The sequence below is a fragment of the Oryctolagus cuniculus genome, chromosome 1 (assembly GCF_051225735.1).
Source record: "Oryctolagus cuniculus isolate XC-2025 breed Fujian yellow rabbit chromosome 1, ASM5122573v1, whole genome shotgun sequence".
Taxonomy (NCBI): domain Eukaryota; kingdom Metazoa; phylum Chordata; class Mammalia; order Lagomorpha; family Leporidae; genus Oryctolagus; species Oryctolagus cuniculus.
Window position 1 is genome coordinate 118,575,613 of NC_142867.1, and position 16,969 is coordinate 118,592,581.

The following is a 16,969-nucleotide window of genomic DNA, read 5'->3' on the forward strand; positions in this document are numbered from 1 at the left end:
GGGCCTTTGACATACTCATTTGCCTGCTAGGATTCCAGAATGTTGGCTTTTGGAAGGCACAGGATGGTTTCTTAGTATGCTTCTATCAGCCAGTGCCAGCCCAGGAAGGCTCTTCTGTGCATGGTGATGAGTGCAAGATAAGGACAATCAATGTAGAAAGGCTGCATGTGCATACACATGTGCAGCAAATATGTTTGTGTAAGAAACGAAGAGAAAATGCTCTTCTTTAGTTCATTACCTCCCCAGGAAGACTAACTCATTTTTGGTTGGTTCTCTCATTGGTGGGGAATTCTTTCTCACACGCAACTGAAGATTGGCTTCCTCCAACACTTACCGTTCATGCTATTCCTACCCTCTAGAGCAATGTAGTTCCTCTTTTCCATTGTTTCTTCAAATACTTAGAGGACTTACCACGTGGGAGAGTGGCTGTGTTGCTTTAATCAATTAGGACCATGAGTAATATCAGAGAGGGACAAGTGAAGATAAGAAATCCATGCATACAAGGATTCTTCAAAAGTTCATGGCAAATGGGTATCATGAAAAAGAGCAATGCATGGATTTTGCTTTTTTGCACCAAATGAACTTTAAATTCTATTTTTCCATGAACGTTTTGAAGTTACGCTGTATTTCTAGTTTCTCCTAGTGTGTTTCTCCCTCACTGCCTCCTAATAATAATATAAATAATGACCATGACCATAGTTAATATTCAATCCTCACATCCATTCTTAGAGGTAGGACTTTTATTAATCCCATTTAATAGATGAAAAATTGACAGAAGAGCTAAGTAACTTGTGAATGGTCAAGCCAGAATCAAATCTGTAGAGCTTCACTTCTAACCACTAGACTTTGAATCAACAATGCCAACACTAGACATCTTCTCTTACCTTTCTCTCTCTCTGTGTTTAATTTAATTTTTATTTTGTTTGAGAGAGGGATAGAGGGAAATCCTATCTACAGGTTCATTCTCTAGCTGCCTGGGGCTGAACCTGGGAGCTGGGAATTCAATCCACTCATGTGGGTGGCAGGGACCCAACCACTTGAGCAGTCACCTGCTGCCTCCCAAGGTGCACATTAGTAGGAAGCTGGAGTCAGGAATTACAGCTGGGAATCAAACCTAGGTGCTTTGATGTGGGACACAATGTCTTACCTAGAAGGCTAAATGCCCTCTCTTTCAACCTCTCTCTTCTACTCATGACTATCAGAATTCTTAAAATATGATCCCAGGACAGTGTATAGAACTAACACAGAATGATAGGTCCAGGACTCCCAATGGCTATTCATGACACCTAAGGTCACATTTAGTGATTTTGGCATCAACACCATACTCTAGGCTCATCTTGAACTTGCATTTAACTCAAATAACCCAGGTCCTTTCTTCTTTTCCAAACCAGATCACCCCATTTTGAGTTTTGATAATTGATTTTTTTTAATGTAAGAGCAGGATTTGGTGTATGTATTCTTGTCATTTTTTTTTCCTGAAACAGATTCTATTTAAAAGTGGATTTACTTGTGGACAGATATAATTTGATGGTTTAAAGTAATGAAATTGTGGACAATTTTTCTTTATTTTCTTTTTTTCTTTTCTTTTCTTTTTTTTTTTTTTTTTTTTTTTTTTTTTTTTTTTTTTTTTGACAGGCAGAGTGGACAGCGAGAGAGAGAGACAGAGAGAAAGGTCTTCCTTTGCCATTGGTTCACCCTCCAATGGCCGGCGCGGCCGGCGCGCTGCGGCCGGCGCACTGCGCTGATCCGATGGCAGGAGCCAGGTACTTATCCTGGTCTCCCATGGGGTACAGGGCCCAAGCACTTGGGCCATCCTCCACTGCACTCCCTGGCCACAGCAGAGAGCTGGCCTGGAAGAGGGGCAACCGGGACAGAATCCGGCGCCCCAACCGGGACTAGAACCCAGTGTGCTGGCGCCGCAAGGCGGAGGATTAGCCTAGTGAGCCGCGGTGCTGGCTTCTTTATTTTCTAAATGATTTCATTTGTGGTTGTCATGATGTTTTATTCTACAAGAAATAAAATTGTTAAATGGAAAATGGACTTTTAAATTTTAGTCCCTCCTTTTTCTTGTTAAAACTTGACGAGATGCTTAAATCTGTCCAGCCCACCAGCCACCCTTCTTGGCTTTCCATCCTGTATGTCCATGTCTGCCATCCTTCTTTCAAGTCACTGGTGCCCATCTGAGGATGGACAGTCCCAGAAGGCAAGAATAGAGCATGCAGCTCCTTGAAATTTAATCCAGAGATTTTGTGTACTGAGTTCATATGGTGTTCACTAGTGATGTGCAAGTAGTTTAGAATGACACACGTTGGAGCCCCTTGTCCACCAAGGGCTGGTTCTGAGGTTCCCATTTTTTGGAATAAACAGAGTCTACTGTTCAACACTTTAAACAGATATTTACCGAGACCCCAACTCATGCTGGCCACTTTACTACATTCTGGGGGTATAAAGACGCACATGGGGTTGTCCTTGACCTCAACGATTCACAGTCCAGGGCTCTAGTCTTGTTCCTGATGTATATCCATGACTTATGGGCCTTGATCATGCAGATGTGGGTAGATAGCCCAGAGGACATTATAATCCAATAGAGGGACCATGTATGTCCAAGTGCACGACTCACTAGGTATACCCCGTACCTGAATCTTGCAGCTGAAACCCTGCCTTCTTCTTAGAAGCGTCTCTGGTCTTCATTATACCAAAGGGGTGGGAGTGGGGTACTACTTCATTCCATTTTCTTATAGAAAAAAACTATACTGGTTCTCTGAGCTCACTATCCAGCCTGATCTCTCTTGCCTGGTGCTCAAAGCCCTGGGTGCCATGCCGCATCCTGCTTACTGGGCACTGTTCTCTCCTCTAGCCTCCTTCAGGCAGACTCTCCTCCATGTCCTAGGGTCCCCTATGCCCTCCACCTCACTCTTGCTCAGGTGGGCTGCCTTTTCTTGGCGTGCCCTCCTCTCCCTTCTACCAGCTAAGTCTTGTCTGTTCAGTCCTCCAAGACTACCTCTCTCTGAAAATTCCCTTGAGTGCTTTAACTCTTGCCAACTTCATTTCTCTGTGGAGAGAAAGCGACCTTTCTACCACACAGTTAAACCCAACTTTATTTATAGTCTTGTCTTAGCTGATATTGTTTCCCATGAGTGATATTACTTCCCCAGTGAAGTGGTGGCAACACTTCTAAGACCCACAGATTTTATTCGTGCAACACCCAGTAGGCATAGCTCATGTAGCAAACATGTGATGAATATGTGCTGGATTTTTAAATTTTTTATTGTTTACATATTTGTTTGAAAGGCAGAGGGAGATAGAGAGACAGACACACACAGACAAACACACACACACACAGACCGTACTATCCATTGGTTCATAGCCCAAGTGCCCTCAACAGCCAAGGCTGGCCCAGGCCAAAGCCAGGATTCAGGAACTGTCACCATATGGGTGACAGGAACTCAAATACTTAAGCCATCATCTGTTGCCTCCCAGGATGTGCTTTAGCAGGAAGCTGAATCAGAAGCAGAGTAGGCAGGATCCGAACCAAGCACTCATCCCTATCTGTGTCTTAACTGCTACCCCAAACATCTGCTCCTATGTTTTTTTTTAAATTATTTTATCCCAGACAGAGAATTAAGACTGTCTGGCTGTTGATATCTCCAGTCCTGGGACCAGTTGGACTCTTCACCTTCACTGGAAAGTTCTAAGCTTCCGTAACACTTCCACATTCTCACCATAAACAATGGGGTCCGTTACGTTATTTGCTTGCTTTGTGCAGCCTTCTCTGGATTGCAAGCTTTCGCAGGGCCTCTCGGCTCTGTCCCCCTGCATGGGGCCTTCCATCAGGCAGAAGGCGTGAGTCATGATTAAATGATTACAGCTTTGGTCAGCTAGGGGTACTCAACAGCCAGGAACTATGTTTTTTTCCTCTTGGATTCCTATAGGGAAGGGCATGAAACTCATATTAAATGGGGGCACCAAGTGGGTGGAAGAGGGCGGGATCCCATATCCCTGTCCTGGCTAGCTCTCTAGACAATAATCCTCTCATTCCAGAAGCCCCTTTCTAGGAAACTTTCCCATCCTATGCTGTGGGTACAGGATGGCCAGCCCCGGCTTTGCTCTGAAGCCAAACCTGTCTAAGGGTCTACTCCACCTCTCCTGGCTGTCATCCTCAGCAAACTCTCACTCAGTCTATAAAGGTGTTTTCTTTTATTGACAGGTGAAATCTGGAGCAGGATTCTGAGACTTCCCATCCTCCATGCCGCTCACTGGAAAAGGGGCTGTGAACTGTAAGTAACTCTGATTGATGCTTTTTTCATGCTGACTCAATAAGGGAATGGGTTCAAGACCAGCCCTGAACCTGATCTCTAACAGTCATGCGTTGTGCAAGAGAAACTCTCACAAATGGACTAGTCAGAGTGTAAAATATAGTGGTGCTGTAATTAGATTATGTGTGATTGTGACATATATGACATCCTATTAATTAGACTGTATTGATTGTGCATTAAGGTGGTGTCTGCGTGTTACACGTGTCATGAGTACGGAAGAAGGATGTTTTTGAATTTTCAAGGCCAACCCAGACAGTGAAAGAAGCAAGTGGCAGCATCAGCTTCCAAATGGGGCCAGGTTCATAGCCCACCCTTGCTTTTGCACCTGGTTATTTCTGGGAAGGCAGGGAGAATAAAGGGAACACTGTGGACCACCTCCCTTCCACAGCACCCCCTCATACTTCATGCTAACATAGTCGTGTTTGCTCTCCCCACTAAGTCCACCCACCTGTAGGGCCCCGTCTAAAACCAGCCTCCCCCGTGGAGCCTTCTTTGGTAATTACAGCAAGAAGTGGTTTCTCCCTCTTCTGAGAGTCTGCAGCATCTACCTGCTGCCCTCTCCTCTGGCCAGTATTATGCACTCTGCAGAGAGGCCATGAGCTCCTGGAGGGTGCAGTCTGGGGTTCCTGCTTCTTCCTCTTCCCACCGCACCCTCCACCTAGTCTCAGCGTGGTAAATATTAGCAGGAAGCCCGGGCTACCCTGCGCAGGCTTCTCCACCCTTCTGGGGTTACCCGAGGCTGGGCCGCTGCTGTGACTTTGATAGTACATTGGCTTCCAACCAGTCCATGGAATTATAAATGATTAACCGTTATCAGCGCACATCTTCACCTCTGTGTAAAAATAGATTGACTGTAATGAGTATTTGAATAAATCATAAGAATGGCCGCCTTGCGATCGTCTAACATCCTGCCGATGGCTGCCCGGTGAGTGAGCAGGGCGCCGGCCTCCCGCCTAATGGCCTGCGATTCAGTGCTGGTCGCCTGGGTGATTGACGGGCCTCAGCTCCCAGGGTACCTCCTCTGCAGCCTGGGCTCTGGAGTGGTCGGATCCCCAGGCCGAGGGGGCGGGGAAGGGTGCCTCCCTCCATCCTGTTCCAGGAAAGCCTGCCTAGGAGATGGGGCTGAGGCTGGTGGGGGGAACCACGCTAGAAGATAATGACCTTTGTGAGAATCGATGTCTCCTCGCACCGGAGATTAGAGGGACCTCATAAGTCAAGTCAAGGATGAGGAGCAAGCTGAGCGTGAACCTTTACGAGAGCTGACGGTGGAGGAGAAATAAGTCTGCACATGTCTCTCTGTCCTGGAGGGCAACCGGGCACCTGGACCTGGGCTTCCCACTCCCAGGAAAGCTGCTCCCAGGGATGCACATCAGCTCTGCAGGGAAGAGCAACTTCCTTCAGGTCCCAGGACTCTGCATGGGAAGAGCCAGATGATCTTGCAGGGAGTGGCTTGCCAAGGCCACCTCAGGCCCGAGGATCCTGCCTTTTGGTGGGGGAGAAAGATGAGGAGCAGGAGGCAGTTCAGAGGGACAGAGCCAGTTGAGGAAGGAAGAGTGTGAAAGTCTAAAGTTTCAGAGACAGGGTCAGTGACAACTGGCTCTGAGTGGGAGATAGCATTTCAGTTTAATTTGAGTGGAGTCCCAGTTGCTAGGCCGTGTAACAAATCGTCCCAGAATACAGTGGCTTAATAACACTGATTCTGTGAGCTAGGCGCTCAGCTGGGGCATGACGGTACCAGGTCTGGTGTCTCAGCGAGGTCAGCTCGAAAGCTGCATCATCCATGGCTCATCCGCCCATTCTGCTGGGATGTGCTGGGAGCCGTTGGCTGATACCTTAGTGGGGACTGTTGGCCACACCCATGTGGCTTCTCCATGTGGCCTGATTCCAAGGGTGACATCCTGAGAGAGAGCAAAAGCCAGGTGGAAGCTGTGTCACCTTTTGTGACTGTCCCTCCAAAGTCCAGCTGCATTACCTCCACCACATTCTCTAACTGGGGCAGCTGCAAGGGTCCACCTCGGTTTCAGAGAAGGGAGCAGACACCCCCAGCTCTCCAGAAGGAGTAACAGCATCTCATTTAGAGAAGAACCTGAGTTAGATATGGTTGTAGGCATCTTTGGAGACTACAGTCTAGCTTAGTGGGTATCCACCAAGTGTCTGCTAGCGTCTAGTCCAGCACAGCCTCATCTCTATCCCAGAAAGAATGAAATGGGCCCTTCCTGGGCATGCGGTACTCCTCCTAGAAAGATGAACTAGGTGACTTAAACTGTCCCTTGGCTTATAGAATGTCTGAGTTGGAAGGGCCCCTCTAGGCCAGCCTGGGCTTCCTTCTTGGGCAGGAAACAGAGATGCTGCAGCTAGTGAATCCTCAACCTCATAGTCCTTCTCAGCAGGAGTGGGTCCAGTTTGCAAGCTAAGCTTGAAGTGTCGCCTTAACCTACGACCCGGGACTGCACAGGCCTTGGAACCTTCACTGGCATCCAGGCTCTCCACACCTGCAGAGCCCAAAGCTGGGCTAGGCTTCAGCCAAACATCAGGGTTTACGAAGCTACAGGGGCTGTTCTGGAGACTGGAGAACTCTGGGAACCTCTTGCTTCCTGGTCCTCTAGCCTCCTGCCTTCCCCTCTGCCTCACACCAGGATCTGGGCTCCCTATCATTGTCCAATTTCCTGATTCCAATGCAGTTACAACTGGAAAGAGAAACTGAGTGTCCTGCATGCCTTCTCATGACTTAAGGGCATAGAAACAAAACCCAAGTAACCAAAAGTGGAAACAGAACTGGCTTATCTTCCCCAAGGACTAAGACCTGAGAATGGCTGGGATGGTGGGGGGTATGCCGTAAAGAGAGGGGTATGTGGCCTTGGGCTTGATGGAAAGATGGTGGAGTTCGAAGGTAGGGTTTGGATTCTTCCATGTTGCTCACTATTCATACTAGTAATCTTTAGTACTAGTAACCAACACTAATCAGTAAGTGCTAGGCACTATGGAAACACTTGGGGTGCATTTTTTGTTGAGCCTTTAAACTGCTTTATGGGATCCTGTTACTACCTCTGTATTATGGAAAAGGAGAGGAGGTTAAGAAAACAAGAGAAATACCCTAGGAAGAATCGGAGTTGTCATTCATTCTGTATTCTGTGGACTTAAACCACTTCCCTGTGACTCCGTTTATTCCCCTGTGAAATGGAGATGTCTCATGACATCATGTCCAGCTCTAAGATTCTAGTAAGCTGCTTCTATCTGCTGTGGGCCCACTCTATGGAGGCTCTAGGAAAGTATGGAATGATTTCCCATTTTCTCACTCATGAAACTTTAGGTCAGGAAATGAATGTTTAGTTTGGGCAGGTGAAGGAAACAGACACGAGCTTGAAGATCACTTAGATTTCAAGCCACCTGCTTACGGGAGGACATGTTGGATTTGAAGTCTAAATCTTAGATCTGAATCCCAGCCTCACGACGTAACATCCTTGTGATCCTGGGCACATCTCTTTGGCCTTCAGATTCCTCATCTCTAGAGCGGCCATGGGCTTGTCTGTCCTTCCCTGAACTGTTGGGGGAACTCCAGCTCCTGACAGTACGGGCGCACAATAGGCACTCAGGGGTGCTGTCATTCATTCACCTAATGAACAAATACAAAGTGGAGTCGAACAGAAGAGTTACACCTTTCTGTTGTTGCTGACAGATGGTCAAGAAAGTCTTGCCTTTAACTGTGCTCTCCATAAAAGTTCACTCATAAACTATTAATATTTTAATAATATACATTAGCATCTTGCCCTTTGACAAATGAATATTGAATGAGCAATAAAGAGGCAAAAGAGTAACCAGGTGTACTGCCGCAGAGAGGCTGGAATCTGAGGGAGTTATCCAAGGGGATGCCCCCTTTCCAGAGGCCTGGGACTCACCCCTGTCCCCTGTGACCCCCAGGGAGCAGCTCTTAAACGGAGCTCAGAATCTGGCCAGCACAGCCCGGTCTGAACAGGATTTGCCCTCATTTTTTCTTTCCTTTGGCTGGAGGGGACCTAAGAGAAGAAAGAAAAGGTCATTAAAGAACAGCCAGAGGGGTGGTTTCACCCCCACGTGCCAAACCTTGGATCTCCCCATTACGTTTGCTAAAGGTGCAGGCACACGCTCTCTCCTGCTCTGTAAGTTAAAACTCTGCAGACAGTCAGACTGTGTGCCCACAAGGAATCAGGCAAGGAGCTTAGAAAAAGCAGACTGGTTCCACCCACTCTCTCTCCTTGCTCAACCAGGTCCTGACTGACGGGGAGCGGGTGCTTGGGGTGTGTGTTAAGGTTTGTATGACAGAATCCCCCACCTCTTCCAGCTCCAGGCCCACTGCCACGGCCCTCCAGTTTCTGTTGGCCTCCATCTGGGCTGGGAGTCCTTGAGCGCACAGGGAGCAGTGACAGGGATTCTTCGTGGGTCCGGCTTAATTGGTGTGATTTAATGGTGTTTCTGGCGGATTCAGATTTATACGGCTTTCTGAGCTGCAAATCTGCTTTCTAAATGTAGAGTTTTTGTGGAGTGGTAAAAAATAATGGCTGTTCTGTGATTCCTGCCTCCCGAGCTAGGAGATTGCAATTTACATTATGCAAATAGACATTATGCAATCAAGGCACTTTAGCAGGAATCTGGCTGCGGAGAGGAGAGGCCGCTGATGAGATGCCCAGGTCTGCAACCCCTAGTGGAGGGGCCCGGGAAGAGGGAGAGGAAGTGCAGAGGGAGTGGGGCTAGGGGCTGCTGGGAGACCAACAGGCTATCCCCTTGGTCGGAGGAGGCAAAGTGGGGCCTGCCTGAAGAGGAACCCATCCGGGGAGCTGCCAAAGCAACTCTCAATTAATGGCTTTGTTTAATCATACCCCCTGTCCAGAGGAGTATTGTCTTACGGATAATTTCGTTTGCCTAACGAGATTTTGCTAATTAAATCTCCTTTCAGTTGGTGTGACTATGCCTGCAGGAGAGGGGGCTATTTGACGTCTCCTCCATAAACCTTTCTGGAGAGGAGCTTGGAAGGAGACATGGGAGGGGGAGGAGGAAAAAACACGGGAAGGGAGGGAGACGCTTCCCCGCGGTGAACAGTTTTGAGCAGGGTTTGCAAACGCCAAGGAAGCCTCAGCTTTCCCTGTCCACAAAGCTTTGCCCAGCTAGAAGGGATTCCCCTCTTTTCTCCCTGGACGGCTCTTGTCCCCTCTACCATTATCCATTTTCAAATGCTTCAGAGAGAGGTTCTTACGGACTTCCAAGCACTGTTCCCAGCAGCCCTGGTTGTGGGGGGACCGTGGTGGTGTGGGGACCCCTTCTGTGAGTCAGCCAGTCTGGCTTTTCAGAGATGAAAGCCTGCTCCAAAATTGGCCATTTCTCCAGGGATAATTAATTGCATGAATCAAAGAGGAAACTACCTCGTCAGATTCATTTATCCTCGGAGCCAGGCCAACAGAGCCCCTTATCTGCAGTGGAGCCCAGCGCTGTGCTGGGGGAGCCGGGGCCTGTTAATGCTGCCGCAAGTCCAGGTATTTTCTCTGGATTTGCTGTTCTGCTTCTGCAGTTTCGGTTATCCAGGGTCAACTGAGGTCGGAGAACATTCAATGGAAAATTCCAGAAATAAACAATTGTAAGTGTTAAATAACTTCTATTAGAGTATATTGTCGAAATTGTTCTATTTATTATTAATTATTTTCATTAGTCTCTTATTGTGTTTAATTTACAAATAAAACTTTATCATTAAGTATGTAGGTATGTATAGGGAAAAAAAGGTACCATCCACACTTTCAGGCATCCACTGGGGGTCTTGGAAAGTATGGGTCATGGGAGACTAACACTGTATGTGACTCTCTCACTCCATGCTGGGCCACCCTCAGTGGTTCTTTACCATCTACAGGCTAAAGGTCAGCTTCCTTGGCCTGGATGACCATGACAGGTCACATAGACCCGATTGCTCTATTGTCCTTCAAATACTCTGTATACTTGTATGCCTCAGTCCCTTTGCACTTGCTACTTCTTGGCCTGGAATATCCTTAGCTTGGGCAACCCTTGCTTCTCGCATAATACCTGGCTCACATGTCTGTCAGTGACTACCTCCTTACAGGTGCTCTTGCCTCCCCGACCTGACTCTGATGTACTCCTTCCTCGGTAGATCCGCACAGGACCCCAAACACTGTTACCCACATTAAGGACCGAATCCCCGCACCTAGAATCCTGCCTGCACACCACAGGCATCCTACAGCATTGGTTGAGTGCAAGGATGAGTGCGTGAGCTGGGAAAGGAGTGGTTGATGGAGAGGCACTCCAGGACGCTCCCAAAGCCCCGGATGGACGATGGTGGGGCGCTGGGGGCTGGTTTCTGTCGAGGCCATGAAGTCACCTGTCATCATTGCCTTCGAGCTTGCAGGCAGGAGGATACTTCACCTGTCCATCTCCTTCTATGTGCCGGGCTTTCATTCCTCACATGTTCACAGGGTCTCTGCAGGGTGGGCATTGTTTTGCAGAGCGCACTAGAGTTTGTCAGTCCTTAGCAGAGACCCAAGCAGTCTTTGCTTGTATCTGGGCTTCTGGGAACCGCAGAAGCATCTGCCTATGGGGAGATGAAAGCTCCCACGCGTCCCAGTGTGCACGCCCGCTCATGGTGCCAGGGCTCGCACACAGTCCTGGAAGTGTGCATGCCCCCTCTCCTCCTGGTGCCAGGGCTCGCACATGCATCCCAGTCCTGGAAGTGTGTACGTCTCTCTCCTCATGTGCCAGGGCTTATACACGCGTCCCTGGAAGTGTGCATGCCAGGGCTTGCACATGTGCCAATGCCTGCCTTTGCCTGGGTGCCTGGATCTGGGTGTGCTGAAGCTGGAGCAAAGCACGGGCCCCATGGGGCATCCTCTGGCTGCTGGTTCTGGATTGTTCTGGATGGCATTCTGGATGACAGAGTGGAGCAGTCTGTGTCCCTTGCTGTGGCAGGGGAAGTCCAGGGATCTTCGTGTGTGAGCACACAGGAGCGGGGGTAGAGTGCCAGTGGGACAGTCTTTGTAGGGAGTGGCTCTGTGCCTTCCTTGGTTCCTGAGTTTCAGTGCTCTGCTTTGTGCTCTTAGGTTCAGTACGTCTGTCCGTGATCTCTCTCTTCATCTGGCCTTGTAATCATCCTAATATCCTCTGAGTCTGTGATGTCTCCAAGCACACAGCAGGTGCTCAACAAACACTTGGTGAACCCGCAAGTGAAGGATTGAACAAGTATGCACTTTGGTGTCAGACAGACTTGGGTTTGAGCCCTGGTTCTGTTATTGACTTAGCTGGAACCCTGGGATTTAATTTTTTTATCCCCAGAGCAAGAATAAGCATACTCCCTATTCTATTTTTCTCAGAGGGTTGTTGGCAGAGAATTATAAGAGACATGTGAAAGTGTTTTATAAACTACAAAGCACTGCACAAGTGTAAGAGGTTATTATTATAATGGTTATTACACTTGAAGTGATCATTGTGTTTGAAAATTAGGGATTCTGTTTTCAAGAATATAAAATCATTCAGGCTTGATTTGAACTCTGAGACTTATAGAGCGATCATTATAGGCATTGGTCCTGGATTTGCCCAATGGTGAGAACTCTCAGGGGCAGGAGCCTCAGCCCAGAGACCCCTGCCCTCTCTACTTCCTCAGCGGACTGTAACTGCGGTGGGAGGAGACATAGTCCAGCTTCACTTATGCCATGGGCCCTGCATGTGGACCTGTAGGAATGGTCTCTCCTGAGTTTCAGTCACTGACTTTTTAAAAAAAAAAAAAAAAAAACTTTTTAAAAAAGATTTATTTTATTTATCTGAAAGACAGAGTTACAGAGAGAGGTAGAGACAGAGAGAGTCTTCCATCTGCTGGTTTACTCCCCAAATGGTCACAACAGCCAGAGCTGAGCCTATCCGAAGCCAGGATCCAGAAGTTTCCTCCAGGTCTCCCAAGTGGGTGCAGAGGCCCAAGGACTTGGGCCATCCTCTGCTGCTTTCCCAGGCACATTAGCAGGGAGCTGGATTGGAAGTGGAGCAGCTGGGACTCAAACTGGTGCCCATATGGGATGCTGGTCCTGCAGGCCCCGGGCTTTAACCCACTGCGCCACAGTGCCGACCCCAGCCAATGGCTCTTTAATTCCATGCCTCATTATCTTTGCATATGCTGTTCCCTCTGCCAGGAATGCCTTTCCCCTTTTTCTCCTCTGGTCTTTGGACCCTGTCACACCAAGTGACTGCACTGTCTTCAGGCTTCTGAGAGCCTAGCAAGGACACCTCCCTGGGGGCGTGCATCAGTGTCCCTTGGACTGTTAATGCCTCCCTTACCATCTTGTGTACTCTGCCAGGGCAGGAGCTGGGATTTGCTGGTCCCTGTTGACCCAGAGCCAAGCAAATGAATGGATGGTGAATGAAAAACGCAGGGGAGGGTTTGCTAGCTGCACAGGATTTGAACTTCTGAAGCGTCCTAAGCTCCAAGGGCAGTGGAGGAAGAGGAAGCTTCAGAGAGATTAGCACCACCTTGCAAGCCTGCCCCAAATTTCTGAGATATTTCCCACCTACCCTCACACCCCAGAGGTCAATGAGGCTGATCTTCCCTAAGGACTCCAATCCCAGACAGCTGCTGAGCAGTGAGGCCTCCAGGTTGGAACTGTGTCCTGTGGGCCAGGAGGTGACCGCCTGCTGCTGACCCCTACAGGTGAGCAGTGTCCCACCTGGGGAGGCAGACGCTGCCACTCTCACCCCCAGACCTCCCGGAGGCTGTCTTTTGGCAGCAGGCAGAGAATCTGCTGGAAGCCCTCCCAGGGGCTTAGCTCCCTCGCCTTCTTCCTGGGTCTTGTCTGCTGCCTGCTCGGGATCTCCAACTCCCAAGCCCCACCCCCACGTCACCCTCTCACTCCCACCCCGAGGCAGTCTCAGCAAAGTGCCAGGGGGCTGGGAGGTTTTTCATTACAAAGCGCACTGAACCTGTCTGCGAGTGTTTTGCAAAGTGTTTAATCCAAGGTGTTCCCTCAATTAAGTGAGTGTGAGCATCTGTGCCCCACATCCACCCGCATTTGCATTCTGTGGCGTTCATTGCGGTGGGAAATTGGAAGGCACCTCAGGGATACTTAGGACTGAATTAGGCTGGGCTGGGGTGGGCGCCTGCGGGAGGGTGGGGTGCCTGTGAGACTGGCCCTCGAAGCCCATCCAGTTCTAGGCTGGGACACGAGAGAAGCTGTTTTCTGGTGCAGGGGGCCACATGGGGGTAATGTCCTGGCTCTAGGATCACCTGGGCTCTAGGGTCAACCCTGCCTGGGGCCAAGTACCTGCAGCACTGTCGTTTTATAACGTGAAACCCATTTTTTAATTATATCACATTTAAGTGACCCATCTGGATCTCCCTGGGGGAGCCTTTTTCTGCTAGTGGTGGGGACTTTGCATCATGAAACTGCTCAGCCTTGGTGCTGGCTGAGGCTGGGGGGCAGCTCCTCTTCCTTGTACCATGTAATTCCTGAGACTGCAAGTACTTTAGGAGTCCTGCTGTTATTCTCCTCTAGGATGGGAGAAGAGCTTTGCGATGTGACAGGCACTGAGCACGCACTGTCTGTTGTGACTGTCCCACCAGCCCTGAGACAGGACAGACCAGGGAATGGGGCCGAGAGAGGGGAAGCCACCCCTTCACGGTTCCACAACTAGAGAGTGGAGCACACGGATCTGCTCAGGTCTGGGTGACTCCAGAGGTTTTCTTCTGCACTGGGATGTCTCTCTAAGATGAAGACACTGGGATTTCCAGGAATCAGGAATCTTGCTGCTTCCCCAAACCCAAGCAGCACACTCTGCCTGGTTGTACAGAGGCCCTGATCCTGCCCTCTGTCAGGAGGGCTTAGGCTGGGATCCTTGTGAACCTGGGATGCGGAAGCTCAGCCTGCAGCTGACTCACCCAAGGAAAGGGATTCTGGCTTTGGGGGTTGGGCAAGAAGGGAAAAAAGAATTCTAGGGGATTAAGAAGAGGCCCATACATTTCTGAAGGAACCCCGAGGTCACTGAATTTCTCAGGACTGAACGGAGAAACTGAGACCCAATGGCTTGCTTGTCTAAGGCACAGCGGGTTTGGTGGAGTAGGATCCCAGGATCCCAGGGTCCCAGGATCCCGGCTCCTGGGAAAGCAGTGATGTCAGGGCCTGGGAGGTCTCAGGGGCTCTCTAGGATGGGTGTGGCCTCTCCAGATGCACAGTGCATGAAAGGCTGAGGCAGGGATCTAGGCTGCTGTGGACTCCTCTACTGAGGATCCTTGTGCTCCTAACAGGAGACTTCCAGGTCCCAGAGGGCTACTGTCATCTCCAGCCCGGGCCCTGGGGCATCAGGCTCCACGGGGGGCAGGTCCTCACTAGTTGCTGGAGTTTCACTGAGAGATGTCCAGGGACAGCAGAGCAGACAGGAGGGGGCCTGGGGCCTCAGCCTTCTGCCGGTCCAGTTTGCCCCACGTCTGGGCAGCATCAGGGCAGCTGGAGGGAGAGGTGGAGGAGCAAGAATTCAAGTTCAAACCTCTGTGCTCCCACTTCCCCTTCTGACCAGATAGGATCATGTCTTAGCCTTTGTTTCCCAATCTGTTGAAGAGGAATAATTTCATCTCACAGGGTGTTGGGAAGATGCAAGAAAATAAAGGCATTGGTGGTGCTGGTTAGGGCTCAGGACACTGTTGAGTTCACCTTTGCTCCCCAGGGCCCTGTCTACTTTCCCCTCTGGGGTCCTGGGCTCTGGTCCTAGGTATCGGAAGAGGGAGGCTGTGGAGGTGAGGCTGGGCAGTCCCTGTTCAGCTCCCTTCCTCCTTTTTCTCCTCTTGCCCCTCCCTCTCTCATCAAAAGACTTTAATAAATGCGTCTCAGCATGTGGCACTGCCTGGGGCTTTATAAGAATGAATTGCTTATCCCAGCCCTTACTTCTGAGAAATGACAGTCTACAATCAAAACACATTTATTAGGCACTGGCTGTGTGTAGCACCCAACACGAGGCCCAGCAGGGTCAGTCTGGGAGCGACCCCCAGGACCTCTGACCTCCTCCCAGGACTCTGGCACTTTCTGCTTTCTTGTGTCTCTCTGCTTCTTCATGTGTGGTTCTCTTTGCTAGAACACCCTCCACCCCTCTCGTTTACCCAGTTTGATCTCAGTTTCCTGATAAGGAGAATGTGACCACATCTCAGCTGGAGCTTATCTTCCTTGAATGTCCTGGGCAACTTGGTCACACTGTGTATCAGTTATGGGTACACTAGAGATGCCTGGTTCTAGAAAGAGTACTAGAGGTGAAACAACCGAATGTTAGAGCCAGCATGGTCCTGGGTCGGCTCTTCTGTGTCACCCGCAGGGCAAGTCATGCTCAGTCCCTCCACAGCAGAGAAAGCCCAGTTATTAGAACAACTTCCTCTCTCGTTAGCCTTTGGCACTCAATAAATGCTTGTTTTGTTGGACAGCTTCACCACTGGCATGTTTGCAGGGTGTTCGGTCTGAGAGCCCTTCCCTGCCTCTTGTATTTGCCATTCTAGTAAGTGTTGGCTCTCTCCCACCCAGCCCCAGGATATGAGATCTCCAGATGGGGTGTGGGATAGGCAGGGAAGAATGACCCCCCTCTTACTTGAATCTCTGCCAAGGACATTTCCTTTTCCTGAAATCTTTCTGTTCTCTCTGTGTGGCCGGGTTCTGCCCATCCCTCCAGCTCCCATGCCACCTCTGTACAAAGTCTTCTACATCCCTCAGTGAAAAATAATTTCTCCCTCTGAGGCGGGAACCTGCTGACACTGTCCAGTGTCACCTGCATCCCGCTGAGCTGTGTCAGTACAGGGTCTCCGGCTGCTGCTTCTGCAGCCTTTGCTCCACGTGCCTGGCATGTTCTGAATTCACAACACATGTGAGCCGCGTGGATGTGCAAACAGGAATGCTACTCCTAGCTTGTTGCAGAGTGAGGGGTATGGGTTCTTCTCTCATCTTCCGCTTTGAGTTTTTTTTTGCCCCAGGGTTCTGTTAGACCTGAAGGCGCGTTCTTTACCAGTTACTGGAAACTAGATGCTGTGGCCAGCAAAAGAAAAACAGGTGTTAGATTCTGCTTGGCCTACTGAGCAGACTGGAATTACTTCTGCATGGCAGGCCTGGCCCGTCCCAGGATACTGATATCTACAGGCGAAGTCTCCAAAACAGAGTAAACAAGGTGAGCCATTGGAATAAGAGAAGAAAATGGTACAGTTTAATCTACTTGAATTTTATCTTATCTTGTTTAGTTTTCTCTTTTTGAATGCATTCCATAAGACATCATATATTGGTAGCAGATGCAGTATATCCACACACACACACACACACCCACACACACAAATGTATGTTATATGTGTGTGTTGTGAGGGTGTATTAAAATCGTTTTTGCTGATGGAGATGTAAAAACATCAGACTTGGCACATTCGCTGGGAACTCTGACAATGCCCCACCCTCTGGTGTGGCCTTACTCTTGCCTAACACTTTATGAACTGAACCTTGCTGTAGGATGAATTCCTTAAGGAAAGGAACTTGGGAATCCCGCTCTCCTGTGAACCTCCAGGTCCTGGTCCATAGCAGGTGCTCACAAATAAATGTGACTGGAATTCTGTTGATTTGAATTGAGACCATTAGACAATCTTTTCAAGTTTTACCATCTGACTTGGCTTTAATCCTCCTTTGTTTACT

The 16,969-nt window shown here is 49.4% G+C and overlaps 1 protein-coding gene across 6 annotated transcripts in view; it reads left to right on the top strand.

The window, feature by feature from the left end:
• Positions 1-16,969, top strand: part of PKNOX2 (PBX/knotted 1 homeobox 2) — a 274,561-nt gene that overhangs the window by 70,849 nt on the left and 186,743 nt on the right. For all 6 annotated transcript variants that reach the window (XM_002708693.6, XM_051848275.3, XM_008259803.5 and 3 more), the window contains exon 2: positions 4,208-4,277. The gene's annotated coding sequence lies outside the window, so the exon portion shown is untranslated. The remainder of the gene's footprint in view (positions 1-4,207; positions 4,278-16,969) is intronic.